General features: G+C 48.6%; 1 protein-coding gene across 1 annotated transcript in view; it reads left to right on the top strand.

Annotated features, from left to right (window-relative positions):
- The window catches only part of LOC138567629 (zinc finger protein 12-like), a 408,553-nt gene that overhangs the window by 282,963 nt on the left and 103,089 nt on the right, over positions 1 to 22,501 (top strand). The window lies entirely within an intron of this gene.

Below are 22,501 nucleotides of genomic sequence, written 5' to 3'. Positions count from 1 at the left end.
CTCAAAAAAAAAATGTGAAAAAAAAATAAAAAAACATTCGATCCTTTGGTGTCGATCCATTGACCTGTCGACCCTTTCACTGTCGATCCTTTGACTAGCAACCTGTCGAAGGGCCTTCTCCTCTCCTTTCGCACCTATACAGAAGATCCAGGTGTGAAGGGTCAAGGCAAGAAGGTATCCAACACACAGGTGCCAAAACGGGCCCAACAACAAACTAGTGTGCAAATCCACTCGCCCCCGACCACCCATCAGGAGGAGGAGGATCCTCCGATTAGGAGATCAGACCTGCAAGAATGCTGCAGGAGCAGAAGAAGGACAACAGAGGGAGCACCGCAGATCTAACTAAGGCCATTTCAGTTATTAATAAGAACGTCATGGTGGTGGAGAGGCGAGTGGATGAGCTGGAGATCGTAACGTGTGAACAGGGTCACGACCATGAGGTGCTGGCGCAACAGGTGGACGAGATGGAGCGACCGATGCAGGTTATCCTGAACAAACAGGAGGACACAGAGAACAGATCAAGGCGGAACAACATAAGAATTAGGGGGATTCCTAGGGCAGTATCAGACGAGGACCTAGCAGAATACGTGCAAAGCCTGTTCAGACCATTCTAGGTATAGAGGGTGATCGAGACATAGGTGGTCATTACAAGGTTGCCGGTAAGGGGTTAACAGAGCCGGTAAAGGTGCCGGTGCCGTTAACCGCTTACCACCGCATTATGAGGTCCTTTAGCAGGTCCTTGGTGGGAGCCGCGAAAGCGCCAGCATGCCAACAACGGGCCCGCTATTAACGGGCCCGTTGTTAGCATGGTCCCCATTCCCATTGAGCCCTATGGGGGCTCGAATGGGAATGGGGATGGATTCCCTAAATGGGGAAATACCGGGTCTTCTAAGGTTGGAATGGCCCAGTAATTCCCCATTCAGGGTACCCAGACCCGGTATGTGGTAAGGGGGTAGCCATGGCACTAATAGCGCCATGGCTACCTCCAACCTCGTAATGACCCCCATAGTGTTGTACCGTACTCATCGAGTGTACTCATCTTTTCAAGTGAGTAAGAACCTCACACCGGACATTTTGACCAGAGTCCACTTATATCAAGTGAAGGGAGAAATAATGAGGGAGGCACGTACGCAGGAGCCAGTGAGGTTTAGAGACACCCCACTGGTTCTGTTTCAGGAATGAACCCAGGAGACGTTGGTCAAACGAAAAAGGCTGCGAGTTGTAACCAGTTGGCTCCAGACAAACAAAATCCGATATGGCTGGACGTTTCCATGCGCCCTGCGATTTGAGTGCAGAGGACAACAGTTTTCGATCTCCAAGGAAGAAGAAATGGCCACAGTGATGGAAGAAGGGCAGCCCAAGGAACTGAAAGAAAGCCAGGAGCACAAAGAGGCTACTCCTTTGACTGGGAGAAAGGAACGTTGGAAATCGGCCCAGCCTCAGGCAAAAGGGAGAAACAGACAGAAAACTGCTGAAGGGGGGAACCACCATGAGATATAACCCTGTATAGGTGCCAGAAATCCCTGGTAAGAGATTGGCTAAGGTGATGAGTGGCTCTATGAAGGAGGGGGCATGTCACTACGATACAGTAACATTTTAAGAATGAGAATGGGGGAGGGGGAAGGACGGGCACGTGGGATCTGATAAGCCCTCATTGTCCTGGGTGGTGGTAAAACCGAGCGGGTGATGAACAGGTGGTTATGGGGTAGTTGGTGGGGGACAAAGGGGGGGACATAATTGTCATGTTGGGGTTGGGAAGGGGGAGGGTACGTTGGTGCAAAAATCACAAGCAGGCACTCACGGGAGAGGCGCAAGGAAAGTGGTCATAGGAGGGAATCGAACTGGGATTGGATGATGATCAATTTACATATGGTATCCCTTAACGTCCAAGGCTTGTATTCCCCGATTAAAAGGCGCTCCATACTGAGGCGCTTGATGGAGTTGCACACCACGGTAGCCTGGCTACAGGAAACGCATTTATTGCAGAAAGATGAGGCGCGCCTCAGACACACATTCTTCCCAAAGCAATTCTTCGCCTCTACTGGCGCTAAAAAGAGGGGTGTGGCGGAATACACCAAACACTGGTGGTAGGGGGATCATTAAGGGGTCAAGTGGTGACGCTGGTGGGACGCTACAGCCCTAATGAACTACAGGATCAGTTCCTGACCCAAGTGTGGTGGAACATCTCAGGGTGGTGTGTGGGAAAGCTACTAGTAGGGGGGACTTTAACTGTGTGATGAACCCACAGATGGATAAGACTCTACCCCCCCACCCCCCCTCCCGACCCCAATCACAAGCAGATGGCAGACAAAGGCAGGCATTAGCGCAATTTCTTAGGGAACTACACCTTATTGAGACCTGGCAATTCTTCCGACCTCGAACAAGAGCATATACACATTACTCGGCGTTTGACAGGGGATTTTCCTGCATAGCTATGATCCTGGTCTCTGACACACTCATACCCCAGGTGACAGATCTATATATTGGAACAAGATTCCTTTTGGATCATGCTCCGGTGGTTCTACATCTGGAATCTCTGTCCGTTGCACCAGAAAGGAGGTAGCCGTGGCACCTGAATACCTTCATTCTTAGAGACCCAGTGGTGAGGGCTCAATTGGAGGACACCCTGAGACATTATTTTTGGGAAAATTACACAGAGGGAGCGAACTGGGGTATGGTATGGGATGCGAGTAAGGCGTTCATGATGGGAGAATTCATTGCGCAGCATATATGAGAGGGAAAGAGCAGGTGAGGCTGGCACTTGAAAAGCAGGTCAAAGAAGCGGAGGGACTACATAAGGTTAAAGGGTCAAAGAGGGCGTGGAGGGCCCTGATGAAGGTCAGTGCCAAATTAGAAGCGCATTTGGCCTATAGATCAGTGCAATTATTGATTCAGACTAAAGAAACATACTATGTAAAAGAGGATAGCAAGTACCTTCATTCAAGTACCACTTAGCCCGCTGCGAGTCTCGCTCGTGCCTTTCTACAACTTCTTTGTGTCAAGTATTTTCGTTGCTGTTTAAGCAAGGACCTTTTTTGCAAGTCCCTTAACAAGCCCCAGGAGGGGTTGGATTGGTGCTTTGTATTAAATACGTGCTCGCTCGCACACCCACGCGCACCTGCATAGCAGGTACCTTCATTCAAGTACTGCTTAGCCCGCTGCGAGCCTCGCTGGCGCCTTTTTACAACTTCTTCATGTCAAGTGTTTTCGACGCTGTTTAAGGTATCCCTCCCCCCCCCCCCCATCTGCCAAGCACTTGAGACTGTGAAAGTTTACTCAACTGGAACTCTTACATTTGTTTGTTGTTTGTTATAGCAAGGACCTTTTTTGCAAGTCCCTGAACACGTCCCAGGAGGGGTTGGACTGGTGCTTTGTATTAAATACGTGCTCTCTCGCTCACCCGCGGGCGCACCTGCATAGCAAGTACCTTCATTAAAATATTGCTTAGCCCGGCGTGCACGGGTAGAGGTGAGAGCTAATTCGGGATGAACTACAACTGACTGGTAACTGTGTGTATAGTACAAGAGGTTCAGTTGTATTGCATGTTCACACCATTATATACTTTAGCAACGTGCATGCCTACAAACATGGCGTATTATTCTAACATAACCACGATGTCTGAGGTAATTAAGCCTTGTGTTTCTCGTAAATCCATTACTTTAAATCCATTCACCCACTCTAACACGATGAAATCGCGTCCCAACCCTGCACGTAAAATGTTTCAATGGGGGGGAAGAGGGTTAAATGAGGTTGCCTAAACTGTTCCCTTTTTTGCCATGTGCTCTGCACGCACTGGAACAACACAGCACTCGTCATTGAATACAAGCTTCCGCTCGGCAGTAATTCCGCCGATGCCACGTTTAATGTCTGAGGTGACGATGTTACACACAGAGGCGGTCACAGTTACCTTAAAGGCGAATACAAGCTTGTCGGCTACTTTAGCTTCTCCTCTATCTAACAGACTAAATAGTTCATCAATCAATCAACATAAAGAGGGTAATAAATTGTTATATGCGAGTCAGTGTGAGTCACCCATCACTATTTGCAGCGATCGTTCATTTGAGGCAGATTTGCTACCTGACGAAGGATCAGCTGCACATAATTCATCCCTATATGTTATCCTACTCCACGACAATGTCACAAAGACCCGCCTCATAACGGCAGTATGTCGCAATCAGCTATGTTAGAAGTTACCTTGTCGGCTATAAATACGACAATTATGAGTTTATTTAAGCTATTGGAGAAATTGGATCAAAAACTTATGCCTCAAGCCCAACAAGTTGACTCTATATTTAAGTGGATGAGCCAAACACAAGTTTCTATCCCGTCTCTTCCTTCTGCTATTGTTGAATCTAATACTAAAGCAGGGTCTCTTCCATTGTTTCCTGACATCATTCGCTCGGTGGTGACGATTGACAACTCCACTAGTGAAGCCCCATTAGAGGCCTCATGGGTGAGTGTCGATAATGATGTTAGAAACTCTGGAATTGCAGAGTCCTGTTAGTTCAGACCACAGAAATTCCAAACAACAGAACCAAAAAAAGGTGTCTAAACAGACTCTCATAAAAAAAATAAAAAAATATGCCCTTTCTGAAGCCATCTAAGAACAAATTGACCTCCTTTTTCAAAACATAATCAGCGATTACAAAATCAGATAGGAGAGGCTAGGGATCAATCTAACTCCGTGGCTGCGTCGGGCATGGACCCAATTAATGTAAAATCGGCCATACTGAGTGAACAGGTGCCTTGTATAGCTAGCGAGCCAATTTTGATGCGGTGCTCACGTCCAAGTGCCACTTTGCACTACTCTCCTTTAAACAAGCTAGTGTATGCGATTGAAACCAGTAACTCAGATTCTCTAAGGAAGGGCCCTGTGTCTGAATCAGCAGGCTTCTTATCTCTCAACTCGGGTGCCTCTTTAACCGCCTGTTCGATTGAGGTGATGAAAAAAATGGTTGATACCTATTTGGATGAGAGAACACAATCTCGAATAGCAAATAAAGATAATGATGTGACAGCATCGTTACAAATCCACTCGCTGGCTATGCCAAACTATGCTTCACATGGGCCATATGTTTCCACGTTTGGCAATATACTCCTGTAATGATTACAGCTGCGGAGGGCGCGCAGGTAAATCAACCATTTGATGGGGGTCCAACGGACAAAATAGTGCAAGGGATGCATTCCAACATGAATCTACAGAAATCTGCACAACTACCTCAAATAGGAAGTACCCAATTGCACAATCAACACTCACGAAATTCATACAAGCAAGCTTTACCAACACCCTCCCTACAACCTACGATGGCTAATAATCAGAATAACATATCCCAGCCGCCGTCTAGACAGATCAGTAAACACAATTCTAGACCAAAATGCCAGTGATTAATAATGAAATGTCGTGGGGCCCAGTTTAACCTGTATGATCTAAATCGGAAGAGTGTGCTGAACATCTTTAGTGATGTTGTTGATTTGGAGTGCATTTCCTCTGGAGACATTGGGCCTCATTCCAAGTATGGCGGTAAGGGATAGCGGCCACCGGTAACGAGACCGGTGGCAGTATTCCCTTACCGCCATACTCCGAGTTCCCTCTGCGCCCTCGCCCTTAACGCCTGCTTTGAGCAGGTGTTAAAGTCGAGGGCGCAGAGGGGCCTCCAAGCCAATAACGGTGACCGTAATGAACGGTCACCGTTATTTGCATCTTCCCCATTCCCATTCAGCCCTATGGGGGCTCATTTGGGAATGGGGAAGAGCCTTGGTGAATGGGGAATTACCGCCCCGCCAACCTTGGAATGGGGCGGTGATTCCGCCATCCACCAAGGCGCTGCCGGTCCGGGTACGGCGTCAACCAAGGCGTTAATAGCGCCATTGGTTAGCGCCGTACTCGGAATGAGGCCCATTGAGCTAATTGAGTTTATTGCAGGAAAAAATCTAACAGTAGTAAGACTAAGGATTACCTCAGGTTTGGTCTCAACTGCGATATGGAGAGCGAAGATGCATCTTTTTGACATGGGGTTTCTAATAGCGCAGGACCCAGTACGATCACACAATCAAAATACCAATGCGACATACTCTTCAACAAAGTTTGTAAACAAATCAGAGCAAAGATTGAGGTCTCAATTTAAAACTCCATCATTTTCAAGAGCATAACTAACTAAAGAGGAAGTTTCTACCCATATTTCCCTAGGATGCTGGAACACAAGGGGTCATGGTCATCTTGAGTCCTCGATATGTAATTTTACTGTTCCATTTGACGTCCTTGCATTTCAGGAAACTTGGTTACTTGAAACTCCCGTATGGGATAATTTTATGATTGCTCTTATTTTTGCGGTGAAAGGAGAGAAGGGTAGACCATCTTTGGGTTTACTGGTGGCCATAAAATCCACTTCTGGCTTTGTTTTAGAACCTTGGTTGTCCTATAGTATTTTTTTACAATTAGTCAAATTGGTCAGACCTGAGGGTTCAATTGGCTTGATAAACATATAATGTAATCCCTGTGGAATTTCTGATGACATCTTTTATCGAGAACTCTCAAACATGCTAGAAATCATAGCGATGTCAGGGGATGTCACTTCTACCTTCATAGTAGGTGACTCTAATATTGATTGTTGTAAAGAAAAGAATGGTCGTCTTAATCAGGAAGCTCGAAGATGGTCTAACTACACGTGAGAGAGGAATTTCATAATGGTAAATGGTGCGGTTAAAGGAGATCTACCTGCGCAACCTACGTGGCATAGAAATAACAGCTTTAGCACCATTGATCATATATTTGTAGATTCTACATGCTTCACACAGATTATTTCTTTAAATGTCATAATTCAAGTGTCTAGTAATCATCATTTATTAGCCATTACATTTGAGTGGCTAAAAGTGCGTCGGGAAGAAGAACGGAAATATCTTCAACAATCCCTTGTTATTAATAATGCTAGATAAAGGTTCACATGGTCTTTGCCAAAGCTTCGTGCATTTAACAACTGTATTGAATGGCACTTTAAACATCATCCATCAAATCAATACACTCAAAGTTTAGATCTATTTAAAGACAACATACAAATTAAGAATAATCAAGCGGTGAAACACACTCATAGTTATGACCCAGAAGCACAGGAAAGACAAGCTGCTTATCGTAGAGAACGTAAAGGTATCTTGAGATCTGCATTATCTTCATCACACATGGCCTTAAAATAAGCCAAATGTCGTTATACAAATTGGGTCCGATCGCGTAGAACAGTGTTATTCCAACATGATAGTGAAATCTTTTTTAAAACCATAGCCTCCAAAAATTCATCAGCCACTTGGCTGTTGCTGAATAACTGTAGTCATTTTCGACAACTGGAGGCACAGGCCAATGGTGTTCCAGAACATCAGTGGGTTAGTTATTTTTATTTTTTTTCAAAATTTCTTTTTATTATGTATTATTTTGACAAAAGAACCAACAAGTAGTACACAATGAAAAGAGACATGCAGCTTTTCGGATAGACCTCGGATCTAAGGTGATATTGGAGCTCCATTCTGACAAAGTTGGCAAAACAATAGAACAGAAGTCCGAAAAAGGAACAATGGGAGGGGAGGGGAGAGAGGAGACACGGGGAGCGGCAATTTGCGCAATGAGCTGTATCAGGAGTCTTTTTTGCTACACAGTCTTAGGATGGAAGGGGGGGCACCCCCCAGATCCGGGTACGCCCTGAGGCCCATGAGGTTGGGGGATTTTCAGTGTTGGGCTGCGGCCTGGCCTCGGGAGTGGGTCTCCGCTTCGCCTCCGTCGGTTGTTCTCAGTCGAGCTTCTCCATCCATCGCAAGGTTGGAGGCTGCCTTGCCACGCCCGGGAATTGCTGCGTGTAATCTAGGAATGGGGCCCATGTTTGATAAAATTTGCTTCTGTTATCGAAGCGCACAGCCGTGATTTTCTCTGCTGCGACTATATCCCTGTATTTGGCCCACCACTTTGGGATTGAGGGGCTTTCGGGGTGTTTCCAGAGCCTGGCGATCGATATTTTTGCTGCCGTTAAGAGGTGAGAGCAGAGATCCGCCAAGCGACCTGTTAGCGGAAATTGCCCATCGCCTGTCGATTTCAGCAGGACTATTCCGGGGTCCCACGGGATGGTGAGGCCTGTGATTGATTTGATTTGGTCGAGGACATTCCTCCAGATTTGGGTCGCTTTCGGGCAGGCCCATAGTAAGTGGTATAGCATGCCTTTTTCTGAGCATCCTCTCCAGCAGTGTGAAGGGATGGAGGGGTTGCATTTGTTGAGAATTTCCGTGGTTCAATACCATCTGAAGGCTCCTTCTTTGTTGGTAACACATTTGGAGCTTTTGTGCACCCGGGACCAGATGTTGTCCCATTCTGCTGGGTCGATCTCTCTGCCTATATCCTTTTCCCATTTTATCATGCAGGGCTCCTTTTTATTGGGGTCTGATTTATCTATTTATCTAGTAGTTTATACAGGGTGGCCACCTTCCCTTTGGCGGGGGTGGAAGTGAGGGTTTTCTCTAGTGCAGATAGTTCTCTTCTTCCACCTTGCTTGATTCCTTCGCTTGATAGCCAGTGTCTGAGCTGTGGGTATCTGAATCCTTCCGTTTCCGGGACTTGGAACTTGGCTTTGCAGGCTTTGAAGTTGAGGGGGCTGCAGTTTTTGAAGAAGTCCACCAGGACGCGAAGGCCTCCCGCTTTCCACCTGCTGAAGCTGTTCGGGGTGATGCCTGGGGAGAAGTCTGGGTTATTACAGATGGGGGTGAGGGGGCCTATTGTGGTTCTATGGTTCCATTGGTGAGCTGCTTTCTTCCAGCTGGACTCTGTGTTTCTTGTCGCCGTCAGTGGCTCCGCATTGGTGGGGTGGTTTGGGCTACTCATGTGTGGTAGGTCTTCTATCGGCGGCCGGCACCAATTGTCCTCCTGTGTTAGCCAGCGTGGTCGGGGGTCCTGCAGTTTCCATGCGAAGGCGTGGGAGAGCTGGGCCACAAGGCAGTATCTGCCAACGTCCGGTACCCCTAGGCCACCCCTTGCGGTAATCCGGAGCATGCCGTGTCTTGATATTTGCGTTTTTTTCCCCTCCCAGATGTATTTCAGGAGGCCTGCCTGTAGCTTTTGTATGGCTTTCTTTTGGATTGTTACTGGGAGGGCCAGGCAGTGATATAGTAGCCTTGGGATTAAGTTAATGTTTATGGCGGTGATCCTGCCGAACCACGAGATTTCCTGTTTTTGCCATCTCGTGAGGTCTTTTCGGAGTTCAGCAAAAAGCGGGCGGAAGTTTGTTTTGTAAATTCTTTCCATTTTGTTTGGCATTTGGACACCCAGATAAGTGAAACCTTGCTTTGTCCATGGGATCGGGTGTTTGACCGCCAGGGAGACCATGCGTCTCTTCTGGACATTGATACCCATCATTGCCGACTTCTTAAGATTTACTTGAAACCCAGCCACTTCTTTGAACCTTTCTAGTTCCTGCCAGATTGCTTGCATGGATACCTCCGGTTGAGAGGTTGTTAAGAACGCGTCATCTGTGTAGAGGGCTACTTTATAGGTCTTTCTGTCGATCGCGAAGCCGTGGATCGCAAGGTTTGCTCGTATTCTGTCTGCGAAGGTCTCCATAGAGAGTGCGAATATGAGGGGGGATACAGGGCAATCTTGCCTGGTGCCTCTTGTGATGGTGATTCTCTCAGACTTGCTTCCGTTTACTCTGAGGTGCATGGAGGCATGTTGGTAGGTGGATAGGATCCATTTGGTGAAGTTTAGGCCGAATTTGTAATGACTAAGCGTTTCCTTGATGTAGCCCCAGTCCAGCATATCAAAGGCTTTGTGCGCGTCGAGTGACATGATTACTAATTCCGACCCCATTCTGTTGGCTAATGTTGTTGTGTGTGTTGCAGCCCGGCATGAATCCGGTTTGATCCGGGTGGATAATGTGCGGGAGGGTCGGCGCTAGTCTGTTCGCCAGGATCTTAGAAAACAACTTGGCGTCATTGTTTAGCAAGGTGATTTGCCTGTATGAGGTGCATTGGGTCTGGTCTTTCCCCGGCTTTAGAATGAGGACCGTCACAGATTCTTCCATTGACGGGGTTGTGGAGCTTGTTTCGAGGAAAGAGTTGAATAGGGTTGCCAGCTGGAGGGACAAGATGTTGGTGTATTTTTTGTAAAACTGGGCTGTCAAGCCGCCCGGGGCCGTGTTTTTCAGGGTGCAGATAGTGTCCCCCTACTTCCTCCGCTGTGATTGGGCGTTCCAGAGACTCTAGTTGGAGGTTTGGTGGCGCTCCTTGGGTGGGCGCCAGGAAACTCAGCTGGGCAAGTTTGGGTGTGGGAGGCCCTGACACGGTCTCTCTATGGTGGTGAGCCATGAGTTTGAGGATTTCCGGTTTTGTGTAGCGTAAGTTGCCTTCCGGATCTGCCAGGCACTGAATGTTGTTCCGTGAATGTACTTTTTTCAGCTTGTGCACCAAGAGGCGATTCGCTTTATTACAGGTGCATTTCTAATTCGATTTTGCTCTCTTGAGATCCCGGCCGGTGGCTTTAGTGTGGTGTTTTTTGAAGGCGTCCTTGAGCTCCTTGACCCTTTTCCCCAGTCTATCTTGCTGCAGTTGGTTGAGTCTCGATGTGCAGTCGATTGCTACCCCGCAGATCACTGGTTTCATGGCATCCCATTTGATTGCCTTTGAGGTGTCATCGGTTGGGTTCTCCGCAAAGTAGTTAGTAAGTGCCTCCGCTATTTCCATTCTGCATGCAGCGTCCGCTAGAGTTTGGTCTTGTAGCTTCCAGGTCCAACTCTGCGCATCTGCCATTCCCAGGGTCCGCAGGCGCATGACGATTGGGGCATGATCTGAGATGGCTCTCACGCCGATCTGGATGTCTTCAATGCAGAGGAAGAGATCGCTGGAGGTTAGTAACAGGTCGATTCGTGAGTGACCCCTGTGGACGTGCGAGAAGAACAAGTAGTCTCTTTCCCTCTTGTTGAACAGTCTCCAGGCGTCTGTGGTTCCGTTCTCCCTTAGGAATTCCGCCATGGCAGGCCTTTGGTGTAGTCCTCCCTGGTTGGAGGGAGGGTTTTGTCCAGGTCAAGATCTGGTGGTAGGTTAAAGTCCCCGCCGATTGGGAGTTGGCCCCTGGAGAATGCCGCCATTATCGGTAGGAGGTTGTGGAGGAAGCGGTCCTGGGCGCTGTTCGGGCAATAGATTGCCGCAAGGGTGATGGGGAGGTCGACGAGGAGACCTTTCAGCAGCAGGTAACGGCCTTCTGGGTCCCTTTTGATTGTGATCTGAGTCAGCAGCAGGTCCCGGCTGAGGAGGATGGCCACCCCTCTCTTTTTTTGGCCGGAGGAGGCGATCTGAGGAAGGATATCCGGTTTTCATTGGCAGTGAGAAGGTGTTTCCTGTAGGCAGACGATGTCCGTTGATAATTGGGAGAGTTTTCGTTCCACCGATTTTCTCTTGCCCGGGGCGTTTAGGCTTTGCACGTTCCAGGTCAACATGGTTGCTGGTAGGGCAGGCCCCACCGCCGGTGCCCGTGTTCCATAGCTTGGTTTAGGTTTCTGGGGTTCCTGATTCCTCTGAGGTAGTCTCCCATCTCCACGACTCCATTCTCCCATTTTAAACATAAACTTGGTCTAACGGTCTGGCCTTAGACTAACGGGGCCTGCGCCAGGTCCAACGCGACCAGCTAGGATGGAGGCAGAGTGCCCCTCGCATTTCCAGTGTAGTAAGAGGTTTGCCCTGAAGTGACGGTTTTAAGTTCTCTTTGGCTAGGGTTGCTGTTACTGCGGCACCGCATTACCGATTGATCATCTTCTTGTTCCTGGGGGCAGGACCACATATTCTGCGGCGTCTTTCGGCTCGGGACCATGAGTTCAGGGGCTCTCGCCCAACGCCTCCAGGGTTGTGAGCCGCTCTGCCAGGTTCCTCGTCCCCTGCCTCGGGATTCATGAAGTTTTCTGCTTCTCTAGGGGAGGAGATCAGCTGCGGTCTACTTTCCCAGGTGAAGGCCAAGGCCGTGGGGAAGCTCCATCGGTATACTATTTTCTTCTCGCGGAGCCATTCTGCCATGGGCTTGAGGGCTTTTCTTTTTGCCAGAGTTATTGTCGCCAGGTCCTGGTACAGTGATATTGCAGCGTCTCTGAAGAGAATTTGGGCTGTGCTTCTGGCCCCCTGCATGATTTCTTCTTTGACTCTGCAGAAGTGCACTCGGGCCAGGACGTCAGGGGGGGAGGAGGAGTTTTGCCTCGCCCGGGTTCTATGCATCCTCTTGAGCTCTAGGGGGGCCTCGTCTGGCCGGGTTATGTTGAATCGGAACAGGTCTTTTACATATTGGTCCAGTTCGCTATGGGCGACCGAGGTGGGGATTCCCCTCAGGTGGATGTTGTTGCGCCTTGATCTGTTTTCTGTGTCCTCTTGCTTAGCTTCGAGGGCATCACAACTGGCCTCTATGGCTGTGATCCTGTCCGTGCCTGCCCCGATTTCAAAGTTTTGCTCATAGATAGATGGTGGTTTCTATTTCCTCAGTCCTGGCCTCAATTTCCCCCACTCTCTTGTCCAGGGATATGATTTTGCTTTTGAGTTCGTCCGTCCCCCTTTGGTATTCCTTAGTAATTGCTGTGAGGAGGTCTTGCAGGTCGGCTTTAGTGACTGCTTGCGTCGTTGGCTCAGGGGGCACCTCCGGGGCAGGGCCTGTTATGGCACCTTCATTGCGCTCCCCTTTTTTTGCTTTCTCAGCCGTTGGTGTGGTGAGTAGGGCTGCAATGTCTGTTTGCTTCGCTGGCTTAGGGTTCCTGGACATTGTGGCGCGCAGTGGGGGCTCTGGTCCGGTGGGACCTCAGTGGGCTTGTGTTAGCGACTCAGGTATTTTTGCGCTGCTTTATACGGTGCTGGCCGTGGAGCGAATTAGTTGGGGTTGCCCGAGGGCTGGGTGCGCCCCCACCCCAGGAATCAAGTTTACTGTCACACTCTTGGGTCGCAGGTCCCCCCGTCTTGCCTCTGGCGACAGGGCTATGTGGGTCCGTAGGGTGTGGGCCCCATGGAGGGTGCCTCTTACAGGGTTGGTTGGGCCCCCCGCTCACCTGTGGGGGTAAGAGCGCCTAACTTGTGGAATATGTCTGGGCTGTTTCCCACCCAACCGGTTCCTCGTTTTCCCACAGGGGATGTGCGAGTCAAGTAAGTGCCAGGCTGTTATGGCGCCCCCATGGGTTCCTGCCAGGGCCTCTCCTGATCTATCTTGCTGGCAGTACTGCCCTGGCCGGGCAATAGTCCCCCGCTGGTGGTTAGATTATGTGTCCGTCCCAGTGCGGCAGGTGCCCCCTTACCTTCCGCCGGGGGTGTGGGCCCATGCTCCCGTTGCTGCGTGGCTTATCAGAAGAGGGCTGCTGGCCACCGCCACCCCGGCACTTGGGCTAGCTGCTAAGGTCCGGGTCTGGAGCTGCTTGGTAGGGGCTCGAGGGCCGGGGTGTGGAGAAGTAGGGCAGAGCGGGAGCTCCGTGAGACCGGGAAGACGCGTTGTGCTGTGCTGAATTCTCCGTTCCTCTGGTCAGGCGGCTGCAGCACCTGGTGTTGTGGGGCCCCTCACTGCATCCCCCCGCTGACCCCTGGTGCTTGGCAGGGGGGTGGTGCTTAGATGGGAGCTCTCACTAGCTCACGCTGCTGTATGCCTGGATGCGGCACCGAGGTGAGTGTCCGGGGGGCGGGCGTTTTGTCCGGGGCCCAACACCCCAGCCTCTGGCTGGTGAGGACCGAGGGGCTTGTGAGAGAGACCCCCGCCGGGGCGCCAGGCAGATCACGGTGGATGCCGGGGTTGGGCTGCGTCAGGAGTGCCAGCCGCCAAGCCCCTCCGCCGAGCCCAGGACAGCCGACAGCGCAGAGTGGGGGCGGCGCAAGGGGGACTGCCACTGCCTGCCGTCAGGCCTGCTTTGCCGGCTTGGTTCTTCCTTAGCTGAGAGGGAGGGAGGTCAACGTAGGAGGGCTCTCGGTTCGGTGGTGGCTGGGCTTTCTAGCTGCTTTGCTCCATCGGCTCAGATGCTTTGGGGCCTATCCTCGGGTCTCAGGTTGGTTGTCAGCGTTTCAGGATTAAGGGTCCCGACAGCCTCGTGGGATCCTGTAGTCGGCAGTCTGTATCTCAAAGGCTGCACTCGGGGATAACCGCCATTTTGAAGATAGGGGTCGGGCCGTTTCCTGCTCCGCAGCGGGCACCTTCGGATCTCAGGGGCCCCTCATCGTTGGGCCTCAGAAAGTGACTGCTATCCTCCTGGACATTTCCGCACCAGGGTGCGCTGCTTTTTCTGGGTAAATCGTGTTAACACTGGGGCATTGTTGCTGGATGCGTGGCTGCGGCCGGGAGCTCTCACTGAGCCAGTCCGTCTGCCATGGCTTCCAAGCCACGCCCCCCGGGTTAGTTATTTTAAAGATCTCTACTCAGACTCCGTATTTGACAACTTTACTTATACTATGCAGACCAAAACCGATTGGATATTGGAGTGCTCAACTGATACTATTCGAGATTTTGTCAAGAAGGCAAGCAATTCCAGAGAGGCGGGCCCTGATGGGTTACACAACATCATGTTAAAAGACAATGCCCAACTATGGGCAACAATTTTACATACTATGTTTCAACAAATCCTCAAAAATAGGATTCTTCCAAGGTCGTGGCAGTCTTCCAAAATAGTCCCGATATTCAACAAGGGCGATTATTCCAAGCCAACGAACTACAGACCCAGAGCCCTTCTTGATATACCATGGAACATTTTCGCTAGGTGTGTTTTAAGAGATTTGAATGCCTGGACTTTGTCACATAATTTCCGTGACACGTAACAATCAGGATTTGTGGCTGGACTGGGCACAGGTATACATTTTTTACGCATTAATGCTTTAAAATATCAATGTCAACATGCTAAGCAACAGTTATTTTTTGCTTTTGTGGACTTGCAGGCTGCGTTTGATTCGGTTTCCAGAGTCTTGATAATATCTAAACTATTGCGTGATCAATGCACTGCCTCCTTGTGTGATATAATATACGATTTTCATTCTAACACCTCTATTCGTATTTGGCTTAATGTGCATGGTTTGCTCTCGTTGTCATTACCAACATCACGTGGTCTTAAACAAGGCTGTTTGTTAGCATCTGCAGTCTTTACTTACTTTATACATGATGTTAAACACATTTTTGATGCAGTAAATTCTGATTCTCCAAAAATGATGGGAATAGCCATCAAGGACCTAATGTATGCAGACAACTTGGTTCTTATAGCAAAAACCCCAGTTGGTCTGCAAAGGCTTCTTACAGCATTTGAACAATATATTAATCTCAATGAATCAAAAACTCACATAGTTGTCTATAGACCAACAAAATGTGGTCCGAAGCTGAGACATTGGTGCATTAACAACATGCCATTAGAGATTGTTCCTAATTATACCTATTTGGGAATGTGCTTCGAAGTTGCGGCCAAAGCTACTGGGCATCACAGGTGCATCGAGCATAAACTGTCTACAGCCATTTCACATGCCAAAATCATATTGTATTGTTATGGCAAATTCACTTTACTACCGGCATTGTTATATTGGAAAGCTAAAGTAATTCCAACTATTTTATATGGAATAGAAACAGATATCCCTTTGATGGCTAACATATGTGATAGATGGGGAAAACAAATTCTGACAGCAAGTGCTACAGCTTCCGCAATGCATTCCAATATCCTGGATCCGTTACGAATTGAGCATAGTATCTCTTTATGCAATCTATTGCTGTAAATTGTGTGCGCTTTTTTGCAAATACTTAATATCACTGACAAAAATTGTAATATTCAGAACACTGCCTGAAGATATATTTTCAAGCTCTGACACATTTGTCCAAAGGTGGCTATTAGCGACATACCGAATACTTGTGTGTGCTGATGTTTCAATTGAATTGTTAACATCCAATCCGGCTAAACTAGAATCTATAGATTGGACTGGATTCACAATCGCAATGTACGTCTAGGATATAAACACATCTCTCCTGAAATATTTTGTCTGAAATCTATGGGTATGCCAGAAAAATAGCTAGAACAATCTCCATCAGTTTTTTATAGACATGCTATCCTCCGTTTTCGTTTTAATTTATGGCTGATCAGAGAGCTACTTTTTAAACTAAAAATTATATCAAAACAGCAAAACATTTGTCGATTTTTGTCAGTCTCCTGGAATAGCAGAAACTACTGAACATTTGATTGTAAGTTGTCCAGCTATAATCTCTAGAAGGTTAATCCATATTAAAAAATATCATAAATACGTGGGTAGTATGGACGAGCAAACTTGTTGGTCTTACATCACTGGTACTTCTCATAAAATGATTCAAATTACAACAGTGAACTTTTTGAGCTCTCTATAACTTGAAACAAATTGAGCATTGCATGTAAATTGTGTGCATCATTTGTATGACTGTATCTGCTGAGGAAAAAAATATATGTGATAGCATATATGCTGAATTTATTTTTTCCTCTTATCTTTGTATGTTAAGTTCTGTTTTAATTTTGTTAATAATAAGAAAAATAATTGTTTTATTGTAATGAAATTGAAGAGTTGATTAATTTCAGCAGCTTCAATAAAAAAGAAAAAAAATAGGGGACAAGGCAAATAGATTCCTGGCTGCGAACCTCAGAACACAGCAGGAGAGGAACTACATTTTACAGCTGAGGAACGAGGAGGGAGAAAAGCTGGAAATCATCTGTGATTTCTACTCCAGTGATCTAACGGTGAGGGGTTAATGGAGGCGTATCAGCGTGAATTTTTAGAGGGCCTTAATATGCCGCAGTTGACGGAGGTGGACAGAATGACATTAGAGACCCCCTTTACGGAGGAGGAAATGAGTAGAGCAATAAGCTTGTTAGTTGGGAACAAAGCCCAATGTCCAGATGGATTTGGGAATGAATACTATTAAACTTTTCAGCCCATCCTGACGGGCCCCTTGACCAGATTATTTAACCATATAAGGGACAGCGGAGAAGTGTCAGTGGACATGGTCCCCTCCACGACCATATTAGTGCTAAAGCCAGGAAAGGATCCAACTCAATGTTCTAGTTATCGTCCAATCTCCCTGCTAAATGGCGACATGAAATTGTACTCGAAAATCATCTCCCTCAGACTGGGTTCCATGTGTTAATATCCCCACAAAAATATTGCGATACAAAAATATCGCCATATTTTTGCAGTGATATTGACAGATGGACCCTGCGGGGGACACCCCCGCAACCCCTGCATTATTTTAAAATGTGCGAGGGAGACCCCTGGAACCCCCGCTCCCACAAATTATCCCCCCCCCCCCAAAAAGACTGCCTATGGCGAGACAAACGGCCATATGTACTGCAATATTTTTGGTGGGGATCTTTTGTAGGGATGCCCTCAGACTGATGAGGATACTACCCAAAATCATCCACCCAGACCAGGCGGGGTTCATAATGGGCAGACACACTCGAAATAGCACCTGTAGGGCAGTGAATGTGTTAGAACGGGGAAGGAGGACGGAGCACAAATTCTCAGTCCTGGCGCTGGTTGCTACAAGAGCGTTTGACAGCATGGATTGGAACTACCTTAAACTCACGTTAGCCAGGCTGGGGTGTTGGGAAACCTTTACGCGGCTGGTCCTGGCCAGTTTTCAGACACCTTCCATGAAACTCCAAGTTAATGGGAGAAGCTCGGAACCCATACCTTTTCGGAGGGACAGCAGACAAGGGTGCCCGCTCTCACCCCTGATATTCGCCATATCTATGGAGCCTCTAGCACAAGCGATCAGGAAGGATACAACAATAAAGGGAGTAATGGTGAAAGGGACAGAACACAAAGTGGCATTGTATTCCGATGATGTATTAATGTTCCCGAGAGACACGGGGAGTACCTTACCGAAGATGCTGGCTCTCATGAGGAATTTTGCTGGGGTCTCTGGATTCCGCATCAATTTTGCAACGTCCAAGGCTCTTAACGTTACGAAGGACCCAGCAGGTGGCAGGAGATCTACCCACTGGTTTGGAAACTGGATCACCTAGAATATCTGGGGGTGAAACTGACCCCCATGCACAAAGGGAACTTTGATGCCAACGTCCCAGGCTTCCTGGGAAGCCTTAGGGGGGACTTAAAGAGATGGGATCTGCAGGATTTATCACAGTTTGCAAGAATTATGGCAGTCAAAATGACACTTCTACCCAGATTTCTATGTGTCGTTGGCACCCTTGCGTTATGGATTCCCCCCAAACTGATAGTGCAGCTACAGAAAGAGATATCTCAGTTTATCTGGGGGGGAGGGCAAGAAACCTTGGATGGCTAGGAAAATCTTGTTTAGAAGCCCACGAATGGGGGGATTGGGGGTCATGGAGAGGTTGCGCTACCTTGCGGCGGCTCAGTTAGCACCAATGCTGCGCTGCTACCTACAGGACACTGGGAAAGGGTGGTGTGAGTTGGAACATGACACAGACATTCCACTGTGGTGCGTGAGGTTTTTAAAAGTTAAATCACGACAGGCTGGGTGATGTCTTCTGGGATCCACAAGGACCACTCTCCGCTACTGGGACAAATCTCTTCGGGCAAGAAAACTTAGACCTGGGATGAGGCCCTTCACTCCAATGAGCTACAATAAAGAGTGCACTCCGGGGGGAGCTCTGGGTTTCTGGGCAAATTGGGAGGGGGTATCACCCTGACCGTAAAAGATTTCTTTCAGGGCAGAGCTCTTTTGCAGTTCGAAGTGTGCAAAGCTAAATTCTTACTTCCGGAATGTGAAAGGTGCCATTATGCGCAAATCAGGCACTGGGTCACACCCAAAGAGTGCAGAGGGGCGGCCAATAGAACTGCAGTGGGTCTGGAACTTATAATGAAGTAGGGGGTCCCGGGGAAGGGCATCTCGATACTGTACCGGCTCCTGGATGGTCCAGAGGCAGACGATAAATTACCGTATATGGGGAGATGGGAACAGGATCAGGGAATATCCATCTCCGTAGATGAATTGGGGCAGATTTGGAGGAGGACGCAGAAATGTTCTAGATGCTCCATGATAAAGGAGTTGGCATATAAGATTTCTGATGCTTGTGAATCTGCTTAGAATCACACGCTGTGCATATAGTCCGACATCTAGTGGTAATCATGGAGTATTGCATCTTGTCTTTCGAGGATCGAAAGGGGACATTGACATGGGTGTGCCTGCAACACTATCCCTAACGTGACGTGTAGTGTACCCAAAATCCCTCACGCGTCGATGTCCCTAGCTGGTCGCCTTATGCGGAGCTCGTAAAATTGCTATGTAATATCTTTGTCCACAACCTCCGGTCGTTTTCATATATTCGTCCCCTTCATCGACGACTACCTAACCTCCCCGACAGGCAGGCCACCGTTTCTGCTATGGGGAGTGTACACCCCGGCGACAAGGATGCAGACACTACTCACAAAGTTAAACTGACAACCCCTCGCACCGCTGAGACAGACTCGTCGGGACAGTCAAAGACACCAACGGGTACACAGATTCCTTCGACGGAACTCACCGATCCACAGGGCCGGCAGCCCTCCCCATAACGGCCTAGGTGGCATGCGTCCACTGACAAGGGCATCATCACCAAAATTCATAAGAGCGTTGAGACGCCTCCTAAGAGTGCGCTGACACAGAAAGTTCTGACAACGCCGAAGACTACGGGAAAGCCGCTAGAACAGGCAAAACCCCTCCCAGGCACGCCGAACATACGCAAGAACCTCGTGAACATCGTTTTGGAGGCAAATAGGCCCAAAGACAGGTTGAGGGACACGTCCACACGCCGAGAAAGGCAGGAAGACTATTCTGAAGGCCCACAGTCCCTGGCTAAGATTCTCTCAGATAAGTCCAGACAGTCTAAGCACTCAGATCCCCAAGAGGATCCCTTCCCCACCTCCAAACCCCTCTAGCTCATCCTTATGGATCAGAGATAGGTTTGAGGGGTGTATGAATAGACTTTCAAAATTCGTGGACTTTTCAGAAAGGTTAACCAAGCCTAAAAGGCCTAGTGAGGAGGACCTATACCCTACTGTATCTGCCCTCTTCATGAGGAGGTGTTTGACCTGATGGAACCAGAAGAGGTTCCGCAGGACCCTTATGTACAGGAAGATGATCACTTTGAGCACCCTGTTGACCAGGCCCCAGATTGGGGGGATGAGCAGCCAGTGGATAATACACCATGGCTGTCACCAACCAATACCCCTGATCCAGACACATTATGCATGGATCCTCCCATATCTCCACCTATCAGACAGGCCTCTCCTACAGATGACCAGATGGTATTGAATGCTATTCTGAAGAAAGCTGCAGAACATTTACAGATCGCCACTCAAGAAGCAGTGCAAGACACCGACTTCGTGGAAGATATTCTGAAGGACAAACCACCTGCAAGCAATGCTATACCTCTATTGAACTCCATTAAACGGCATATTGCCCCTTCTTTGCTGACGCCATCGCAAACAAGAGCTGTGAACCCACGGCTCGAAAAGCTTTTTCGCCCCTCTCCTACAGACCCTCTCTTCATTCGGGGACATACCACCCCAGATTCCCTAGTGGTGTATACAACTAGGAAAAGAGCAGGAGTACCCTTGTCCACGGGTGAGGCACCACCGGACAAGGACTGCAAGAAGTTGTATGCCCTGGAGAAGCGTGTCACTACTGCGGCAGCCTATTCCACCAGAATTGCCAACAATACTACATTGTTGGCCAGCTGCAAGAGGTCCCTGAACCAACACAGTCACGCCTGCTGGTGGTTGTGTCGGAAGGGAGGCAGGTGAATCATAATATTCTTAAGAACAACCTAGATGCTGCAGAGACAGCAGGAACCCCAACCCAAGGTACCCTTTTGAAGAGGCATGCATGATTGAAAAATTCAGGGTTCAAACCAGAAACACAGGCGTCCCTCATTAACAAACCGGTGGAGGAATCTAACCTGTTTGGTAAAGCGGTAGATGAGACGCTAGAGACTGCGAAGGAACATGAGACTTTGGAGTCATTAAACCAGATAACTCAAAGGCCTTTTCAGCAGCGAAGTGGAAGCTCTTGTTGCTCCGTTCGCTGACAATCTTTCCCACATTCCCCACACAACCAGTACGGAATGGGAAGCACATGGTCCTCAGGACAGGGGTCAGCTGCCTCAAACCAGTATCAGCCTAGAGGACAGTGCCGTGGCAAAGGAATGGGTTGAAGTACCACCCCTAGATGCTCCCCGGCCTCCAATCAGAAATGACTCGCTGATCCGGGTCCCCTCCCCTGCCTCCCGGGTCAGGGGATGGATAACATCATTCTTCCATGCATAGGAGGAAATTACCACAGACCAGTGGGTGCTCAAGACTGTCACCCACGGTTACTGTATCGAGTTCAGTGGACCAACTCAGTACCAACCACCAAAGTCCAGGCGTTTGACACCAGAACATCTGAACATCCTACTGCAAGAGGTCGAGATCCTGCAGGAAAAGGACGCAATTGAAGTCGTTCCCGTTCTACAGATAAACTAGGGTATTTATTCAGTGTACTTCCTTGTACCCAAAAAGGATCTCACCATTCGCCCTATGCTAGACTTGCGCCCAGCGAACAAATTTGTCAAATCACAAAAGTTTTGAATGATAACGTTGCAAGAGGTAATCCCTCTACTGACACAGGGGGAATTACATGGCAACATTGGACATGAAAGATGCATAATTTCATATTTCAATGTTGCCAATGCACAGAAAATACCTAAGGTTCATGATAGAGGACAAGCACTATCAGTTCAAGTTCCTTCCCTTCAGCATTGCCTCAGCCTCAAGGGTATTTACAAAGTTGCTGGCAGTAGCAGAGGCTCACCTGCGCAGGCAGTTTATCCTTACCTCGAAACAGGGCATTCATACGGAATATTTTTTTCAAACGCCCAGAAGACGATGGATCTACTCTTCAGTCTGAGATTCTCGATAAACAAGAAGTCTAGCCTAGACCCTGGCCAAGTCAAACCATTTCTGGGGGCTCTGATTCGGACAGAAAACGGCCTCAACTTCCCCTCCAACAAAAGTGTTCAAAACATGCTGTTTCAGATCCCTCAATATGTAGCCAGTCCAGAGGTGACGGTGCCCAAAGCCATGGGCGTAATTTTAGGGGGGGACAGAGGTGATTGTCCCACCCAACTTTCATGGAACACAATTGTGTCCCCATTCATTTGGCTGGGACACCTCTTCTTCAGATTTCATGTCCCCCCCACATTTTCAGCAAAGTTACTCCACTGCCCAAAGCCATGTGACTGTTAGGAATGATGGCCTCCGGAGGGGGTGTGGCTAACCGCCATGTAAGCAGGACGCTTTCAATGCAGCTCCGTAGGATGTGCCCTTGATTTTGTTGCGATATTGCGGTTTCGCCCCACTATTTCTGCTGAAACTCGCCACACCCGTGGCTAAGCGCCCCGAGCACCTGCAGACAAAGTTTGGGGCCGCTGCGACCTACCCGCACGAAGATATTCGGAGTTTGCCGAGATACGCTGGCACCAGAAAATGGCACCCGCCTAGTGAGGGACGCAGCACACGGGCCCGTACAACAGATGGC

Source organism: Ambystoma mexicanum, chromosome 2p (assembly GCF_040938575.1).
Source record: "Ambystoma mexicanum isolate Mex_15411 chromosome 2p, UKY_AmexF1_1, whole genome shotgun sequence".
Classification (NCBI taxonomy): Eukaryota; Metazoa; Chordata; class Amphibia; order Caudata; family Ambystomatidae; genus Ambystoma; species Ambystoma mexicanum.
This window is presented reverse-complemented; position numbering and strand designations above follow the sequence as displayed.